Source organism: Geospiza fortis, unplaced genomic scaffold (genome assembly GCF_000277835.1).
Source record: "Geospiza fortis unplaced genomic scaffold, GeoFor_1.0 scaffold317, whole genome shotgun sequence".
Classification (NCBI taxonomy): Eukaryota; Metazoa; Chordata; class Aves; order Passeriformes; family Thraupidae; genus Geospiza; species Geospiza fortis.
In genome coordinates, this window is record NW_005054398.1 from 1,533,218 (window position 1) to 1,552,006 (window position 18,789).

Sequence of the window (18,789 nt, forward strand, 5' to 3'; positions counted from 1 at the left end):
CAGAGGCCGCGGGGGCCGCACGGACTCTCCGCGACCGGCATGGGGACGGCTCCGAGACGGCGAAGGCGCCTCCCGCCCGCCCCGGCCTCTCCTCCGCGATAATAGAGAACTTAGAAATCGTCATTTAAAAATATATTAGTTAACCCTTGAACTTTCTCTCATAGGGAGGGCCACCTTTTGGAAAGAAAGAGAAATTTAAACGAAGTTTATATTTTATTTATCTCTGAGGCTATAATTTCAACGTGCCCCGCTTTTTAGGGTAAGAAACCCTAAGAATTTTGGGTGGTGTGGTTTGCTGGAGAGCTGTTCTTTGTTATTTATTAAATGCACATGGAAAGCAAAGAACAAAAGAGGAAACTGGTGAAAATTGTCTGCGCCACCTCTTTCGCTCTTTCAGTTTTTGTGTAGCAATTCCGATAGGAAAAGCCCTCCCCGACAGTCCTGCAGAGGGCACATGACCACGGCTTGAGAAAAAGGTCACTAAGGTTTTGTTCAATATACTACTTCAACAAAATCATAGAGGAATAATAATATAAAACCTAATAAATATTTTGCTTTTGTCTATATTTTTCTAGTGGATGAATTCCTGGGATATTTTATGAGACCTATGCAATCTGTACAGAAGCAGTTAAAGTTTAGTTCTGTAAAAGTAGCTTAGAAATGTTCTGTGCTGGCAGCCTTTAGGCAATCTGCTGGAAAAGTGAACCAGTGAACATAAATGCACAGGATCATGGTGCCTGTGCAAAAATGAGATGTGATTATCAATTGAAGAGAAGGGGCTGCTATTTGAATTTATCAGTGAAAAATGAGATGCATCCAAAGTGGCTCAAATTTTATTCATAAGTTTTGACAGCTGTGTGTGTTACTAGCTGATAGAAGCCTCTTTTGTAAGCTATTGTTGCCATTGCTTAAAAACCATTTGTTGTTCCTGGGAAGATACTTGGGTCAATAATATGTAACTATTAAATTTATATTGTATGTGCCTCCAAAAATATTTCAACATACTGAAGACCACGGGTACCTAGTTTGGTAGAAAAATAATCCTTGAGTGTAACACTTGACTTTCAATTCCTTGTTCCATAGTAGGTGTTCTGGCATTCATGCTTATTTTTACATTTACTTTTGGTATTGTTGCCAAACTTGAGTGTATGGTGTTGAGAGGAAGTAAAAGAAGCGACAGCTTTTCTGGCTTTCTCATATGTGAGTCACTAGATGGTGCCATTTCACTTCTCTTGAATCGGAAACTATCTGACCTATTATTTTTAGTAGCAGTTGTTGGTTGTGTTTTCAAAAGAGAACTACTGGTCTTCTGAGTCTTTTTTTTTTTTTTTAAACTATTGGGTTTTTTTTCCTGAGACTATGCAATATAGAGGTTTTGAGTTAATCAAACTAATATATTCATGAAAATGTACAAAATTTTAAAGTTCTGATCTTTTAAATTGTCATCAACTTTCTGTTTTACTTACTGATCTAACAATGAGACCAGACTTGACGAAAATACACATTTTAAATGTAGAATTGTTTGAGGGTCTTTTAAGTATCTGCAGCTAATGTGAATCAGTGATGTGAAGAGGTCATGGGGCATTTCCCATGGGGTCTTTCATAATTTTTAGGGGATGCAGCCTCCTTTTGTGCCTGATTTCCTGGCCACATTTTCCCTCCCTCTTTCCCCACTGGCTGAGGTCCTTGAGAGGTTCAGTCTCCCTGAAATGCCTAGTACCTAAAACCCCCTTCTAATGTACCTGCCCCCACCTCGTTTTTCTTCTTCCTTCTGTCTCAGTTCTTTTTCTCTAAATCCAGAGATTTTGCACAGTCTTAAGTGCGTAACACTGTCTGCCAATTAGTGGAATTCCTATGGAATTTATGGTTCCCCCATTGCTTCTTTCACCTCTCTGTATCAGGCCTTGTCTGCCATCAGGCCCACAGTTTGTTTGTAATGACACCCTTTCCTTTCCCCTTTCCTTTCCTTCCCTTTCCTTTCCTTTCCTTTCCTTTCCTTTCCTTTCCTTTCCTTTCCTTTCCTTTCCTTTCCTTTCCTTTCCTTTCCTTTCCTTTCCTTTCCTTTCCTTTCCTTTCCTTTCCTTTCCTTTCCTTTCCTTTCCTTTCCTTTCCTTTCCTTTCCTTTCCTTTCCTTTCCTTTCCTTTCCTTTCCTTTCCTTTCCTTTCCTTTCCTTTCCTTTCCTTTCCTTTCCTTTCCTTTCCTTTCCTTTCCTTTCCCTTCCCTTCCTTTCCCTTCCCTTCCTTTCCCTTCCTTTCCCTTCCTTTCCTTTCCTTTCCTTTCCTTTCCCTTCTATTTTTCCTCAATAATTGTCTTTAGAAACCTTGTTTATCACTGACTTAACTTTCTGTTCCTGGGGCCTTTTTGGTTTTGCAATTATTTGCAGTGACATCATTTTCTGTCCTTTTGTAGCCATCTCTGGATCTGTAGGCACGGCTATTACCTGCATCCCTTTGATCACATACTGAATAAGTTGCACTAAGCAAGGGATCATACATGGTAAAAATATGAGAGTTGCTACAGCACATAAGAGGAAAAAGAAAAGCATTCCTTTAACCCACCACAAAAACATGTCCCATTTCCATCCTTTCCATGTTTGGACTGGTACATGAGCTAACTTTCTTATTCCCTTTGCTATTTGTTTTACCACTTTTCCATTGTCATCTAGTTGCAAATGGCTCTTTGAGTCATTTAATTTGCCACACACTCCCCCCCTTCTTCTGCTAATAGATAATCTACTACCATCTGACATTGAAATACTGCATTCCTCATCTGAGTGGATTGGTCAGCAAAATGGTCAAGGGCTGTAACTGGCTGGTTGGTTATTATTTCAAAGACAGCTTGTAACCTAATTATCTGCTTTAAATTATGAATGAGTTCTCTGGCACGTGATATTAATCCATTAGGACTCCATGTGGTTGCTCCGTGGTGTTGTATAATTTACTCAGGTGGCCATTCATCTTTTCCCCACTTTTGGGTGCTCCTTCCAGCCAGGGCTGCATCAATTGACTGCTTTTCTCTAATTAGATCATCATATATCCTGATTCCTAACTGATTTCCCTGAAGCTGTGATAGCAGAAAGAACAGTCCAATATACCCTATACAACATATCCCTGCCCAGTTTGGAGGTAACCTGTGATTGGCCACAAATCCAGTAATGCCCAACCTCCTGTAATGGATTGCCCTTAATTACCTCTGCCAAACTACCTCAACATTCTCCCAAGGGATTCTTTGGAGATATCTCAGGATCATCATCCCTTTTTCCAGGACCCCTTCCTGGCTTTAACTGTGCACTGCCCCCTTCTGTGTAGGAGCAGATGTTGGGCCTTGCATTGCTGGAAGTGGTGTTCAACCTCTGGTTAGTTCCTGAATGAGAATGTGTTTTCATGGGAAGGAAAAACACATAGCCCCACTGCTGGAGGTGCAGCTAAGAAGCTGCCTAGTGGAGGTCAAGGCAGGTAACCTGTAGCCACATTTGTCTTCACAGAGAAATGCAAGGCACATCTTCCCAAGAATACTTCTGGGTTTCACATTCTCTGAACATCAGAGAAAGAAAACACAATTCTTATCATTTGCTGTGCCTGTGTTTGTGCCAAAGTAGAATGCAATATGGAGGTTGTTTACCCAAAGTGATGGGGTTTTGTTTCCTTGGCCTGTCAGGGCCAGCCGTGTGTGTGTGGGGGGACTGTGGGCTATCGGCCATGAGATTCTGTGCAGAAGAGTGCAGAGTTGAGTGCTTGGCAGATTCAGTTTAGATGTAATAGACTGGAATATAATATAGAATAATAGTATAATAAAGTAATTAGTTAGTCTTCTTTTAAGATGGAGTCAGATGCATCAATTCTCTCCCCAGGGCTGCCTGCTAATTCAATAGTAACCACTTTCTGTCCTGGCATATTTGGTGTGGAAGCACTTGCCTCAGTTTGTACAGTGATGGAGTTGGTATCCATCTTTGGAAGGTGACCTCCTGATAGATTCAATTTGGCATGTGGTATCCACATCTCAGAGGTGGCCTTCTTGAAATTCTCCTAGCACACATCTCTCAAACAAGGTAAGGAGCTACCCTGAGGCTTGGTGTGCACTGATCTCATGCCTGGGCAAGTAATGCCCACTCATGGTGTTCTGTCACCTTCTGTGTGGGGTCAGTCTCCAGGTGTTTTGTATTTTGGGGGAGGGGATGCCTTTTTTTTTTTTTTTTTTGAGATGGGCTTGTAGTTCCTCTCTTTGGCAAAGAAAGCAAGTTCTGATGCACACACTGGGTACTCTTACTGAGTGTAAAGGCCTTTCCCAATAGGCAGCTCTCTGGGTTAGAGCTGTTGAGCTCTCAAGTGGGAATGGAAATGCTAAACTGCTGAGGTTTTTGTCCTGGTAGTTTTAGAGTGTGAACAGTCCCTGGAGCTGTTCCATTTGTATCCTGACTCTGAGACTGAAGGCTTAAGATGGTACCCAGAGCTGAGAAGGGAAGTGCTGATAGCAGGGTGTGTGCTGGGAGTTTGATGGGTGCAGCTGAAGTTGTAGGCAGCAAGAGCTTTCTCAGCTGACTTCTTTGTGAGCTCTGGTTTTGAGAGATGTTTTCAAGCTCATGGCCAGACTCTGTGAGAGTGAAAAGATTTGTTAGGGCAAAGGAGTTCGTGGTGCAGAGAAGTGTTTGCACTTTGAAGTGGAAGATCAGTGAAACCTTTTTGTCTTGATGTGGATGATTTGAGAGACGTTTGTCGCTTAGCTCTGTGCTCGGGGTGGTTTCCAGCTGGGCTCGGTGCATTTCCTTCTTTTGTGAGTCGACATCACCATCGTGTGGTTGTTTTCATGAGCACTGACAGTGCCCAGGAAAAAGCCAAGCACTTTTCTGGCCCAGCTCCGTTTGTGTGGGAGCAGTTTGTGGAAGAGCTCTGCCATCCTGGCTCTTGGTGACTGACAGAATGTGATCCTGCATGTACCAGTGAAAGAAGAGGAATTGTTTTGTCCTTAGCTGTGCACAGCTTATATGTTACAAAGGAAAAGACAATTTCAGCACAGCATCTTTCTTTTAGAATAATTTCTTGTGTGATCAGCTGCTGAACATGTAACTCACACCCACTGAACTGCATCCAGCCCTGTGGAGATGTGTCCTTTCCCTCAAGCTCCATGTACCATCTTACCCTCTCACTCTTGCACATCACAAACCCCTTCCAAATGTCCAGCAGATATTCCTAAAGGAAACATCCAACAACAAGAAGCCAGTGCTGGCTTCATCTTCCCTTTGCAGTCTCTAAGTTAAACAAAACACACCAGTGACTTGCACTTGCCTTCTCAACTATATCTATAGCATCATCACATTCTCTCAGGGTGGCAGGGTCCATCACTGAAGTGAAGCATTTCCAGCTGCAGTTCAGACTGAGAAATGTGCCAGGAAACAAAGCATTTGCTGACCTTCCCCCTTCCCTGTGAAACCTGATTTTCACAATGCAATCACTTTCAAACGCCTTCATTGTTGCCTAATTGAAGCATCTGTATCTGCCAGAGAAGGAAGTGTCAGGACAAAAGACTTTACTAAATTACCCTCTTTTCCTAGCAGCCTCCAAAGTGCACACAACGTGCTGGCACTATGCACCTTCCTTCTCACATGTACAAATCAGACATTTCTGGATCAGTTCTAGACAGAAATGTGAGGGGCAAACTGTCTAGCACTGGGCTTTGAGGCTGCCAAAGCTGGGCTTTGCAGAGCTCGGGGAGTGGTGTGGCCCTGGCTGTCTCCCAGAGAGGGCTGGCTTTGCAGTGGGGCTCAGTGTCACTGGCACAGGGAGCTGCAGCATGTGGGCAATGAATCCCTGCTGGCCTTCTCCCCAGGGAGTCACCCCAGGAGCAGCCGTGACATCAGTGTCACCTGCACACCCAAGGCCCTGGAGCAGGTGTTCCACACCATGGCTATGGCAGGGCCAGGCATGGGCACAGAAGGGGCCATGGCACTGTCTGCACGCTGTCCCTGCTGCTTCTCCTCCAGCTGCTGGGGGGGCAGGGGATCCCAGCCAGCCCCTCCTGCAGCCAAGGGGCCACTGGGACACTGGGGGGCTCGTGGAGGGGAGGGGTCATTGTGACACAGTGGGGCTGCACAGAATCCATGAACATTTGAAGGTTGGCCTATGTGAACCTTTTTCAAGGTGTGTTGTGACCCCATGGGACACAGGAGACCCTTGTGATGCTGTGCAACTTCACAGAACTCAGGCACTGTGACACCACAGAAACTCAGGGAACCCTGGAGACCATGGGAAAGCTATGGAACCTGACAGAAGCCTGGGGAGCACTGGGGTGCTATGGAACCTGGTGGAACCCAGGGCCCTAGTGACACTGTGGGGCCTTTTGGGACCAGGGAGACCCTATTGAGAATCCACATGATCATTAATCCTAGCACGAACCTGCTCCAGGCGAGCTCCTCTCTCCAGAATTCCACAGGTCCTGCCAGGATCCTGCTCTGGTACTGGCCTGCCACAGGCTCATGGCTTCCTTTGGGAATGGCTCTGTTCCAGGATGGCATCCTCTATCCTCTGCCCCTGCTACCTGGCATGGCTGTGGAGCAGCAGGCACAGCTTCCCCCACAAGGCCCTGTGTATCATGGGCACACAGGTCTCCCTCAATTCCCTGCAGGCATCTGTCCCCAGCTTCCCAGTGTGTGCTTGACTCAAAAAACTGGAACCATTCTTTTTCCTAATCTGTTTGCTGCTGTGACCATTTATAGGGTGATCCAGGATCGGGGCCAAGCAGGTACTGCCAAGGGACACTGTACTGGCCAGTGGGGGCTGGGTGCTGGGACTGGAGGTGACATGGAATGCCTCAGGGTGGTCTCTGTGGTAATGCCATGTGCTGCACACACAGATGGTTCCAAGTCCATGTCAGACTTCTGAGCTATCAGCAGTTGGGGCCTCCGTGAAAACATAATGCAGAGAGGGTAAACAATGCCAGACAGACAGAGGACGAAAGAAAGAAGGCTCAGGAACAGCAGAGAGACAATTCAGAACGCCATGCTGCTTTGGTTACAGAAATGTTGAGTGAAGCAGACAAGCTGATCCTGGTAAGACCAAGGAAAGGTTGTGTTTAATGTTTGTTTGGGTTTTTCTTGCTACTCAGTTTTTGAACCTTTTTCAATTGGCCAAACATTAATTTCCCCAAGTTGAGTCTGCTTTGCCAACAATAGTATTTGCAAAGCCATGCCCCAGGGTTTATTTTGAAGAATTCTCATCTTATTTTCTATGCTTCTCATTCACAGAAGGTGGAGCAGGAGTGAGCAACTGAGTGAGCAGTTGACTATGCTTAGCCCAGCACAGCTATGGACCCACAAATGCACCTCCACTGGCACAATGTGTGTGGGGAGTGATGCTGCCACCAGCGTCCCCTAAAGCACCACCAGCACCCACATAAACAAGGGAGACTGTCTGACCCTTTTCTTCTTCTCTGGCTGCTCAGGGCTGGACACCCAGATCCATCTCTCCCAGACTGCAGTCTGTGTCTGCAGCTCAATCCTGATCTGTCCAGGGTCCTGCTCCAAGCCTGGGCACCCCCGGTGCTGATCTTCTCTAGTCAGTGTCTAGCCCAGCTCGAGTTTTCCAGCCAATATCTCACCCACAGAAACACCCATCTCTGGGGCAGCCTGCAGCAGTGCACAGAGCAGTAGAAGGAGCCAGGCTGGGCCTGGAGCTGGGTGGAATGTGACCTGCAGGAGCAGGCACCACCTCCCCATACAGATGCGTTGGTGGTATAGTGGTGAGCATAGCTGCCTTCCAAGCAGTTGACCCGGGTTCGATTCCCGGCCAACGCAACACAAATTTTGTTCTCTCACCTTCTCCCGAATGGAAGCACAGAGGCCACGAGCCTTGTGGTGCCTCTGTAACCCGGGATGACAAATCATAGCTTCTAGCCTGGTCCTCTGTTCCCTGCCATGACGCGCCCTGTTGTGATGGACAGGTTTCTTTTCACCCCCCACTACCCTTTCCAGGGATTCAGATGAGGGTGATGCAAAAGGTTTATCCAGCACCAGCTCTTGGGGCCTAGGAGGACACTCTGCTTTCAGCAGTTTATTTTTCCTGCTGAGATGGTTCTGTTGGTACAGGCTGAGAGGGATTTTAGGGTTGCTGCTGCAGCTGGTTGCACCTGACAAGAGAAGCATGCTGCTGTGGCACGGTAATGATGGAGACTGACAGTGCCCAGGTGGGGACCCAGGCATGAACTGCACTGCATGAGGCCAGTTCTGCAATTTGGAGGTATAGTGGGAGGAGGCCTGTTCTTTATAAAATGTCTCAGTGTAACATTGGGGTGAAATTGCTCTCCATCCTCCACCTTTTCCATCTCTGCAGTGCCAGCTTTGACAAATGACAAAGGCTTTGTCATTCCCCTTCAGAGGGGGTGCTGGTACATACAATGTCTGTGTTCATAAAACACAGTGATTTCATATGTAGGACTCTTTCTTGAATACAAACTGTGGTACATGTGGGAATTTCATTTGGAACGACCTGGTTAGCAATCATGACTGCATGTCTCAGACACCCTGTGTCACCAGCCCACAGGTAGGGCTGCTGCTCTTATTTGGGCTGCTTGCAACTTAGATACTCTCTCACTTTCCTAGGGACCAAGATGAGGCTGACCAGCCTGTAGCTCTCTGGAGCCTCTAACCCTTTTCAAGACAGGAGTCTTTTGCCTTGTTTTAGTCCTCAGGCATCTCTCCCAGTCACCATGATCATTCAAAATATTGAAAAGGGCCTGACAATGACATCAGCCTGTGCTGTCAGCACTCACGGGTTCATGGGCAGGTTCATGGACAGGGGGACTGGAACTAGATAACCTTTAAGGTCCCTTCCAACCCAAACCATTCCATGCTTCTGTAATTCTCTGATTCTATAAGTTACATGTGGCTGTTATTCCCTGACCTGATCTTCCTTCACCAGGGATACACCATCCTTACCCCAGAGCCCCTCTGATCTCTTGGGCCTGGGATTCCTGAAGCCTGGTTTGCTAGTGAGGACCAAGGCAAAGGAGTCATTCAGTGTATCAACCTCTTCCATGTCCTGCCTCATCAAGTTCCCAGCTCATTCACCAATGGGTTTTGTGTGCCTTTTGTCACGTGGCTACTTACAGAAACCCTCCTTGCTGTCTTTGACATCCCTGACCAGATGCAATTCCACTTCAGCTCTGGCTATCATAACTGCATTTCTGCATGCTCAGGCAGAGCATGAAGATATGAATAATAATAATTGTTAATTAGCTTATGCACTTTTGTCCTGTAAACTGCCAGCCAGATGCTTTAGGGAATATATCTGTATGGCAAATCAAAACACTTCCACCCACACTCAGGCGTGCACATACATGCCCCACACCCTGCAGGAATCCTCTGAAGAGAAAGCAGAGGCCAGGAGCCCTGGAGGCTCAGGGGAGCATGATGGAGCACTGGTTCACAGCTAGTGCAAAAAAAAAAAAAAAAAAACCAAAATCATCTTGATATGAAAAAGAACTGCAGGTGTTCATCATTTTATTTTGACAAAAGAGCAAAAAACTAGAACAACCAGTTGTATGTATAGAAATGTAGAACTAGAGTAAGGGTAAGCACATGGGTGACATCCTCAGCTTCTCCTCAGAATGAATCACATCACAGTGCTGACAGCACATCCTCTGGTTGTGCCTGAGTCCGGCTGCCACAGGGCTGCTGTGAACACAGTGGTGCTGTCCAAGGCAGACACAAGATGTGTGATGGGCTGAGCAGCCCCAGTCCCAGGCTTTATGGTCTCATTTAGGTTTTTTTCAAAATATTTCTATCTTCCACTGACAGCAGTTTGGGAAACCATGCTCCTGAATTTGTGAGAAACGTCTGCAAAAATCCACCCACCTGCCTTCTTGTGTGTTCCCCATAAGACGCTTGCCTGTTTTCCTAAAATCTGATGGACAGGTGGTTGTATACCACAGGTGAATGGTGGCTGCTACCAGGCAAGCCAAAAAGCAGAAGATACCAGATGGGCTTTGTCTCTGTTCTGCTTTCAGCAGCACAGTGGGAACTTGTTGTAGCAGGACATCCCCGATGTGGTAATAGTTAGCATTGACTCCATGATTCCAGAAGGCTGATCAATCACTTTATTATACTGTACTTCTTAAGAAACTCATCACTCTTACAGACAGTCTGATACAGTTTGACCGACTTGGTCCCTTTAAGTAAAACACCATCACCGGTGGCCAATCAAGAAACCACCCTTTGGTAAACAAATCTCCATAACATTCTACATGTTTACAACAGCAGGTGCAGCAAGTGAAGATAGGAATTGTTTCTCATTCTTTTCTCTGATCTTCTCCCAGCCTTCCCCAGGACAATGCCTGGGAAGTTGTGCCTGTTGCTATCTGTGACCAAAGAGTGGCTGCCACAGGGACTTTGTGCTTCCCGGGAGGAGGTGAAAGCTCTAACAGCAAGTGGGGCACTACAGTGTGTTATATTCGTTGTCCCCTATTTTGGGGCTGTTCCTGTCACTGTGCACAGGCTGTTAGTGCTGCCGGGGTTGCAGAACAGGGTGGAATTACAGATGACAATATGTACTTGTGAGAAAGACACACGCCGGATAGCAGAGTGGCGCAGCGGAAGCGTGCTGGGCCCATAACCCAGAGGTCGATGGATCGAAACCATCCTCTGCTAGAACTGCTTTTGTTCCCTTTTCCCGGGAGGCGGGGCCATCGCCGGGCCACCAGGTGGCGGCGAGGGAGTTCCGTCACCGGGGCCGGTTAGCTCAGTTGGTTAGAGCGTGGTGCTAATAACGCCAAGGTCGCGGGTTCGATCCCCGTACGGGCCATCGTAGCTTTTTCATGAGCATCGATTTTTTTTCTTCCCGTCCGGCCCTCCCTTTTTTGGCAATGATGGTGCAGGGAAATAGTCTGTAGGAAAGCAGGGATCCTCCCTGTGCTGCTCAGCCCTGGCGGATGGTCCACTGGGAGAGCTTCTAGGTTCTCCCCGTTTTCCCTACTCCTCCTTTTGCAGGTGTTCATTCCAGTTAAGGATTAACTGCACCGGGTGCTCATGGCAGGTGCATCATCTCCAGCAGCCCTCAGACCTGGCAGTGACCTCAGCTGTGCCATGGCTGGATTCAGGTGTGCAGCACCAACCATTGCACCAGCTGCTGCTCTGTAGGGGCTGAAGGCCAGACCTCGGCCAGCAAAGTTTATTGTGGCCATCTGATGACAGATAAGAATCAGCTGGGGTACAGAAGGAGCCTTGGTGGGCAGGCAGGGCAATGGAGTCAGTTGTCCTGACAGAAGGACTCTTGGGGTCTCCCTCCTTGTGTCAGGATGCTGCCCAAGGGCACTCTGTGAGACTGAGAGCCCTCAGTTTATTGGGTGAGTGTTTGCACATTCTGTGTTACCCTTCTAAAATCTTGAGAATTCTGAAGTCACTCAGGTAGTACAAATTCCACTTCACATCACACATCTCCGTGCAAATATTGACAGAGCCTTAATTAGTTTGATTTGCTTATCTGCTTTCACTGCTTTATAAGGCAAATCTCATAAAATTATCTGTGGATTTTATAAGCCTCCTTGGCAATGCTACAGTCAACGTTGCCCATTTAAATAATGAATAATTGTCAGAAACCAGGTTTGCACAGGAAGTGCATCAGTCAGTGTCCTGCCCTAAGGACCCTAAGTGACTAATGTCCATGTCCCCCACTTTCAGCCACCAGCAAGGCTCAGTGTGTAACCCCAGGAGGCACAGACTGTATCTGTAATCCCAGAGTGGTAGATGGGCATTAGATGCCACCCAGGCCATCATATCCTTATCCCTCTATTTTCCCACATTTATGGCTCTCCAAAACCACCTTGGTCCCTCCTTTTCCCCACTTTTCATTCCTCCCCTGAATGTCCCATAAGTCACAATCTGAAATTGCTTTCCTTGTATCCCACACTGTGACTTTGCCCCTAGTGAGGGACCAGCTGTGACCTGCAGGGGCCCCATTCACCCTCTGGCTGGGAGCCACCTCTGAGCCCAACAAGAGCCCTGGGAGCAGCTGGGACAGGGAATCCCTGGCACGGTGGAGGTTCCCAGGGCTACTCCACCTCCCCCTGCTTGTCTTCATTCCAGGAGATGAGCTCTTAACCACCTAACCTAATGCTGTCTCATGGGGTAGGAGGGTTCCCTGCAGCCCTGGCTGACCCTAACACCCCTCAAACACCCCACATCCTGCCCTGTCCCTTCCAGCGTCCCTGGCAGCCTCAGGGGACCTACAGCCCCCAGGACATTGAGCTGAAGTGGCACAGAGGGCAGCCCCTGTCCCAAGGTGCTGCACCCCAGCCAAGCCCCAGCTCACTGCGGCTCCCAGCAGCATCTCCAGCCCTGCAGAGCCTGGAGAGAACAAGGCTGAGGGTATGAGAGGGGTTCAACATGGGCTGGGGGGTGACAGGGGCCAGGAAAGTGGCCCCAAGAAGAGATGTCAGGGCTGTAGTTGGAGCTCAGACATGGGATGCAGCTCTGGGTTCTCAGGTGGGACCACTCTTGAGCACTGATATTCTAGAATATCAACCTTCTTCCTTGGGTGCCACTTCCCTCCAGGGCTTGATCCCATGGGACTCTATCAAGCAGGAGAGGCCAAAGTTTGCTCTCCTGATACCCAGCATTGTGACCACAACTTGTGCCTGGCTACCTCCCCTCAGGCCTCTGAACTTCACCACCTCAGTTTTACCAGGGGAGCAGCTGCACTTTGTTATTTGATCAGAGTAGGAGAAACCCAGACCTTGCAAATGTCATTTTAGCACCTGTTGAAGCAGGCCTGTGAGAGGGAGGTCTTGAGTTTAGGAATCACCATCTATCTCCCATAGAATGGAGGCCCTTTCTCCTAATTAGGAACATGGAATTCATCAGCAGCCCCTGAACTCCCAGAGCCATTAGGAGGCACCCTACTGCCTGGAGACCCTCTGGAACCATGCCTGGTAACACCTGAGCTCCAAGAAACCCACTCACCTCCTTTAGGTACTTGTATGTGTCCTGCCCTAAGTATGGAGCTGTTCCCTCTCTTATCTGGCCCAACCTCCCCCTTTGACCTGGCTCCTGAGGCAAAGGAGGCTGTACTGCTTTGTAAATGAATAATCACATCAGCATCACTGGGAGGATTGAGCCTGGGATTAGGTTTGGGAGAGATCAATCTGGTTTCAGATAGAGGTGCTGGAATGCTGTAAAGGGGCAGATGAGGAAACAGGGCAAGCCAAATGCAGGAACATTTCCAAGCAGCCTGCGTGGCCAAAGGAAGTTCTGGAAATAAGAACCAACAGCTCTGTTTTCTGTATTACAAACCATGGTTTTAGTTTAATACATACAACACGAGCAGCTTTAACAAGCACAATTTACAGTCATTGTCAAGCACTGAAATCCACCTGTTCTAAGGCCTTTTTCAGGTACTGTTGCCTCCCCCACTGCTCTTCCCAGAGGTTGCTGCCTTCTGCACGCGGCTCGCGCTCGGCTGCCGGGGCATCCTCTGGGCAGATCCTTCCCGGCTGCTTCTCTCGGCCAGAATCTGGGACCCACCGACAGCAGAGCTGCTTTTATTCCTCCCTGAATAAACAAATACATGCATGAGTTTTCACATCCCAGCCCAAGCATCACCACACAGCAGCTAGCCACAAGCGTTCCCTCAGGAACCATGCAGGAGGCAAAATTCCGTTAATCTCACAAACATCTTCAGCACCCAGTGCAGAAAGCAAATTGGTGAATTCAGCCCAACAGGTATCGGTGCCACTAAACCCAAAGAAGTTACAGTAGAAGCATTCTTAATTTTCATTATGCTTAATCTCCAAAGTAACCAGCTACTTTGTTCCAGTCATTGCACACAGGAACAGCAGCACAGCAAATAGCACTGCTGGAACACCAAGGGTTTCCAACACCTCGAGCTGGGATAAGTGAAAGGATGTGCCAGTGTCCACTGGTGTCTGAGACTGCTGCCACATCATCAGATCACACACACCTCTCTCCATATCACTTCTGTCACTCAATGAGCAGATCTGGATTTCCTGTCATCTCTTGGGGTTCTCAGGAACCCAGACTTCTACACAGGCCTTCCAGATGTTCTTACAGAGCTCAGGAGGTGAGAGTTCCCCTCCTGGAAGCACAGCTGACAGGCTCTAAGAGGCAGGGTGTGAGCAGGGAGCAGCAGTGGGTACAAAGGTAGAAACTGAGGGAGGCAAGGGGCAAAGGGTCCTGTCAGAGGAGAGAGGGACAGACTCACTGTTGCTGAGGGAATGAGGGACACTGACTTTTCCTGCCACTCCCTCAGGTGAGAAGTAGGACTCACTTTAGGAAAGAGAATAAAAGTAACATGATGTACAACTTTTACTAAAGATGGCAACCTCCATGAAGCATCATAAAAATGAACAGCAATGAGGAAACAAAGCAGGAATACAGTGGGCTGTAGTTACATGCACACAATTAAAATGAAGAGTGACATTTTGGCAACCATTCACAGTGCAACCTGCACAACATCAACAGTTGCTCTACACTCTAGAGTCTCCATGGACACGATCTTGGGACATCTGTGCTATGGACAGTCCACAGTTACTCACCAGATCATCCTGTCTCCTTGGAGCAGCTGTCTGGGAGCAGGACTCACATCAATACTACCAGTTAACACCTTGATGCATCAGAAAGACAACCTAAGAACTTCCAAGTAGGAGCAGGTGGCTGTTATTAATCCATAAAATTTGGGTGGCACACAAATCCATTCACTTATCCCAGCCAAGTCAGGCGCTCTTGGTAAACTCTCTTCTTGTCAAGCAGGGCAGTTTTGTGCCAGCAGCCACCATCCCAGGTCAGCCTTGCCAGCTGTGCTGTAGCTCAGGCACCTTAAGCAGCTTCACTAAAGCAAGTGCCGTCGACAAAAACAAACACACTGCACAAAGGTAAGATGTGATCTCACAGCATTTGAGAGAAAAGTGGCAGGAGGAATAAAAGCATTATTCACCATGATGCTTTTAGCAATCCTGGACATGTCCCCAGCGTCCTCCCCTTCTCCCATGCATCTGTCTGTTGAGAGGGCAGGTCCTGAACCCACCTATAACTCCAGCTGTGTGCACACCCTCACTGGTACCCTAAAGCACTCCTGGAGTGGGGCCCTCGATGTTCTGACCCAGCCAAAACAACTTGGGGAGAAAGAGTCATTGGGCTGAAGAGAAGCTGAGCTCAAAGCACATGCCCTCCATCCCCTAGCCTTGAATCACAGTAAAACAAACCAGTTAAACTGCATAAATACCCACAATATTTCTGGAAGCAGCCTGTGCAAACCCATGTACCAGACAAGGACAGCTTCTGAAGTGTGCAGGGACAGACATGGTTTGTGCTTCTCTCAATTACACTACCAGAGATAACAGATTCAATTACCACAAAGCACAAAAGCAGCTCAATGAACATAAACTCTCTGTAATTCAAGTACTACAGAGGAACAAAAGGATTCACTGATATTTTCCCTGGTGACTGTCATGGTTTGACACTGGACAGATGCTAGGCACCCAAAAAAGCCATTCACTCACCCTCCCATGTTACACCCCTGCAGTGTCCCTCACTTTTCTCTGAGGGCTCTGTTGAGTCTGATTTTTTGAGTGTTTCTTTGGTAGGGTGGGGAGAAAGAATAAATTGTCACTCAGTTATAATTCAAACTTGTATCTCATTACTGTGCAACAAAACCACATGACAAATCTGGTATTTACAGTATTCCTCTAAATCCTTTTTCTTCTCTCAGGTCTTGCCTTGCAGAGCATGAAAAAGAGGGGGGAAAAAAGCTTGATAACCAGCCTGAAAAGACATATTGAAAAAATTATGGCAGTGCAGCTTTAGCTCAATGTCCAGCAGAGAGGAAAGCTCAGAGCCTCAGGTAACCCTGCAAACCTCCTGCAGGAAAAGTGTGACAGGGGAGAGACCTCCATGGCCACTCATTCTTCTGGGACTAGAGCCACAGCAGGTTGTGGGTATTTCAGCCTAGACTTTCTGCAATTTACTCCTGGGATAAGGAAGAACAAATAAAAGCTGTTTGTCTGCTATTTCTGCTGAAGCAGAAAGACTACTTCCCTACCCATCACCTGTATTTTGAGAGGTTCAACATTTATTAATACCTCCTGGGAGGGGAAAGGTACAGGAACTTTTAACCAAGGCAATTTCAGCCATCCCAGAAAGCACAGTACAGCTGAGAAAATTTTTGTCAGTTCTAAAACAATTGACATAATGATAATTTCTGCACCAGAAGATAACAGAGGTCTATAAATTGAAGCTAGTTGGTTGCCTACAATACAGAAAAAATATTCATTTTGGAATGTGAGCCTGGGGGAAGGGAGAGGAACAGCAACAACTTCACATCAGGAATGCTCTGTGCACAGAACTGGTCCCATGCATTTACCATGTCCATCATTAGACAAAACATGAATCAAGGCCTCTCATCCAAGAGGCTTAAACTCTATTGTTTATGGTAGGAAAAGCTGGGGGGAGTGAGAGTTGCAGGGTAAGAACCAGAAGGCAACCTAACTGCTCCTCAGTGACTGCAGGAAATCCAATTATTGGAGTGGTATTGATGGAGTGCTGGAAAAAACATGAGTATGAGCAACTAAGTAAGAAAACCATGTTCAGGATTCTCTAAGTCCTTTAATTAGTCCTATATAAGTCACCAATAGGTCATTCTACAGATCTTTTTTCAGAGAAGACATGCAGACCACGAAGTGTCTGGGAATATTTTCAGGTGCAAGGCACACATCACCACCACTCAGACCCCATGGGGATATTTCATTTACAATTAAAGCATAATAGCCAGTATAACCCACAGGAAAATTCACTGCATGATCTATAAACCCCAGATTAAATAAATGTAAGATAAATCCTTTGCATATCCAAGGGGATTCCCTCTGCCATATTAGAGCCTTACACAGAATTCTCCTTGTCAGCATTATCCTTATCTCCTTAATACAGAAGTCCACACTACAAATCCCACATCAGGTTGAACCCTGAGATAACTCAAGGCTGAGTGGAAGAGCAATGCAAAGCAGCTGGCATGGCAGCACCCAAGAATCTGACAGTCACCACTCCAAAAGGCTGCTCACAGCTAAAGACAGGCTGCACAAAGGAAAAGAAACAAGTGAGAAAAAGGGATAAACAGGGAAGGATAAAAAACCACAAAGATGGCAAGAAGAACACACAAGAAGGACAAAGTTAGCAACAAGCTGTGTTATACACTGAGGAATATTTATGAAACACCTGAACAGCAACACTTACAATTCTGAGGCCTTGACTGCATCTAAGTATTTACACAGGAGTTAAGTAGTTAAAAATGCAGGGGTAGAAAAGGACTTGTGATTGTCCACAGCATATTTTTCCACCCAGACCATAAAAGCTCACCATGTGAACCTCTGACAGAGCCCATGGCTGGTGATGGGCTCAGTGTTTGTTCCAGCAGGCACTGGAGTTTGTGAGAGTTTCCCTGGGCAGGAGAGCATTCTGACCCCTGCTGTGCACAACTCCTTTCCTCCTGTGTCAATTAGCTCCTTGCAGCCCTAAAATCCACACACCAAGTGACAGCCCCACAAAGGAGACAGGTTTTGAAAAGCAAGTTTATGTTAACAACACATTCAGAAGAGAAATTAGCTGGGGCAAAGCTTCAGGAAGTAATTTTATGGTGGGACACTCTGGGGAAATGGGGAATGTGAAAAAAGAGGTTGGAGTGCCAAGAGTGAGAGAAGCACCAGAGACTATTCAGCAGCCCAAAAAAAGAGCAGGGCACTGGTATATGCATGTGTATAGAGAGGTAGAAAACTGCAGGGAACCAGCAGGGACTTGAGGGTTGGCTGATGGAAACAGAAAGAACAGAAATATGTGAGAAAATGGGTTACTTAATTACACATATGTCTAGTCTAGGCCAAACTCATCACTGTCCTTAACCCTGCCCCTCACACACACAGAAAGGACACCTGGGAAATTCCTTCTATTTCAATCCAGCACTTTCCCTCCCAAACGAAATGCCGAGGGACCATTTTGAATGCAGCTTGAATTAAGATGCATCCAGCTAAATATGCCAGATGGATGCTGCAATACCCACACAGAGCAATTTGCAGGCAGCTGTCAGGGATTCAGTTACCAGCCAGCACAGAAGGCCATGGCTGTGTGCTGTGGGAAAATACAGAGCTACTGATTTCAGACTCCCTGATGCTTCATCAGCACAAAAGCTGAAATAACTACAGGGCATCCCCCAGCACCAATAGTGCTGATCAGAACTGCTGCATCAGCCTGATTTTAGCTGGTTTTTAAAGCCTCCTGCACCATGATGTGCTGGGAAGCCTCAGCCAGATCTCATGCCTGATACAAGTGGAGCAGAGCAGGCTTGGGTGGCACCAGGATTCCCTGAGCCACTTGTCTGCCTCCTGACAGGGGAGGGAGTGCAGGGCTGAGCTGAAAGGCACCAAGCAGCTGGAGAAGCTGGCACAGGACAATTGCTGCTCTTGTCACAAGCACAGAGCTTGGGCTGCAACCACACAAACAAGTCCCAGCAATGCAGAAGAGGCATCTCTCCTAGCAAATGCCTGGTCCTGCATGGAAGCTGCACCATCCTCTTCTTAAATGGAAGCAGCACCTTCCAACAAGAGACTGCAGAGCCAACAGCAGGCAGCACTTAGGTTCTCCCTCCTTACAGCAGCTCCAAAAGGAAAGGAGGCAAGGCAAGGCAAACCCAACAGTCCTGGAGAACAGATCCAGCCCAGAGGCCACCCCCAGACACCCCAGTGACACTTACCCAGCTCCTGAAGGATGCACTTGGACTGTGCCCAGAATGAGAAAGGTCAGG

The 18,789-nt window shown here is 47.3% G+C and overlaps 3 non-coding genes across 3 annotated transcripts; all 3 read left to right on the forward strand.

Annotated features, from left to right (window-relative positions):
* Window positions 1-7,715: 7,715 nt before the first annotated feature.
* Window positions 7,716-7,787, forward strand: TRNAG-UCC. Its single transcript has one exon. It is a non-coding gene; the product is annotated as a tRNA-Gly (tRNA).
* Window positions 7,788-10,565: 2,778 nt separating this feature from the next.
* On the forward strand, window positions 10,566-10,637 carry TRNAM-CAU. The gene has a single exon. It is a non-coding gene; the product is annotated as a tRNA-Met (tRNA).
* Window positions 10,638-10,717: 80 nt separating this feature from the next.
* Window positions 10,718-10,791, forward strand: TRNAI-AAU. Its single transcript has one exon. It is a non-coding gene; the product is annotated as a tRNA-Ile (tRNA).
* The last annotated feature ends 7,998 nt before the right edge of the window (window positions 10,792-18,789 follow it).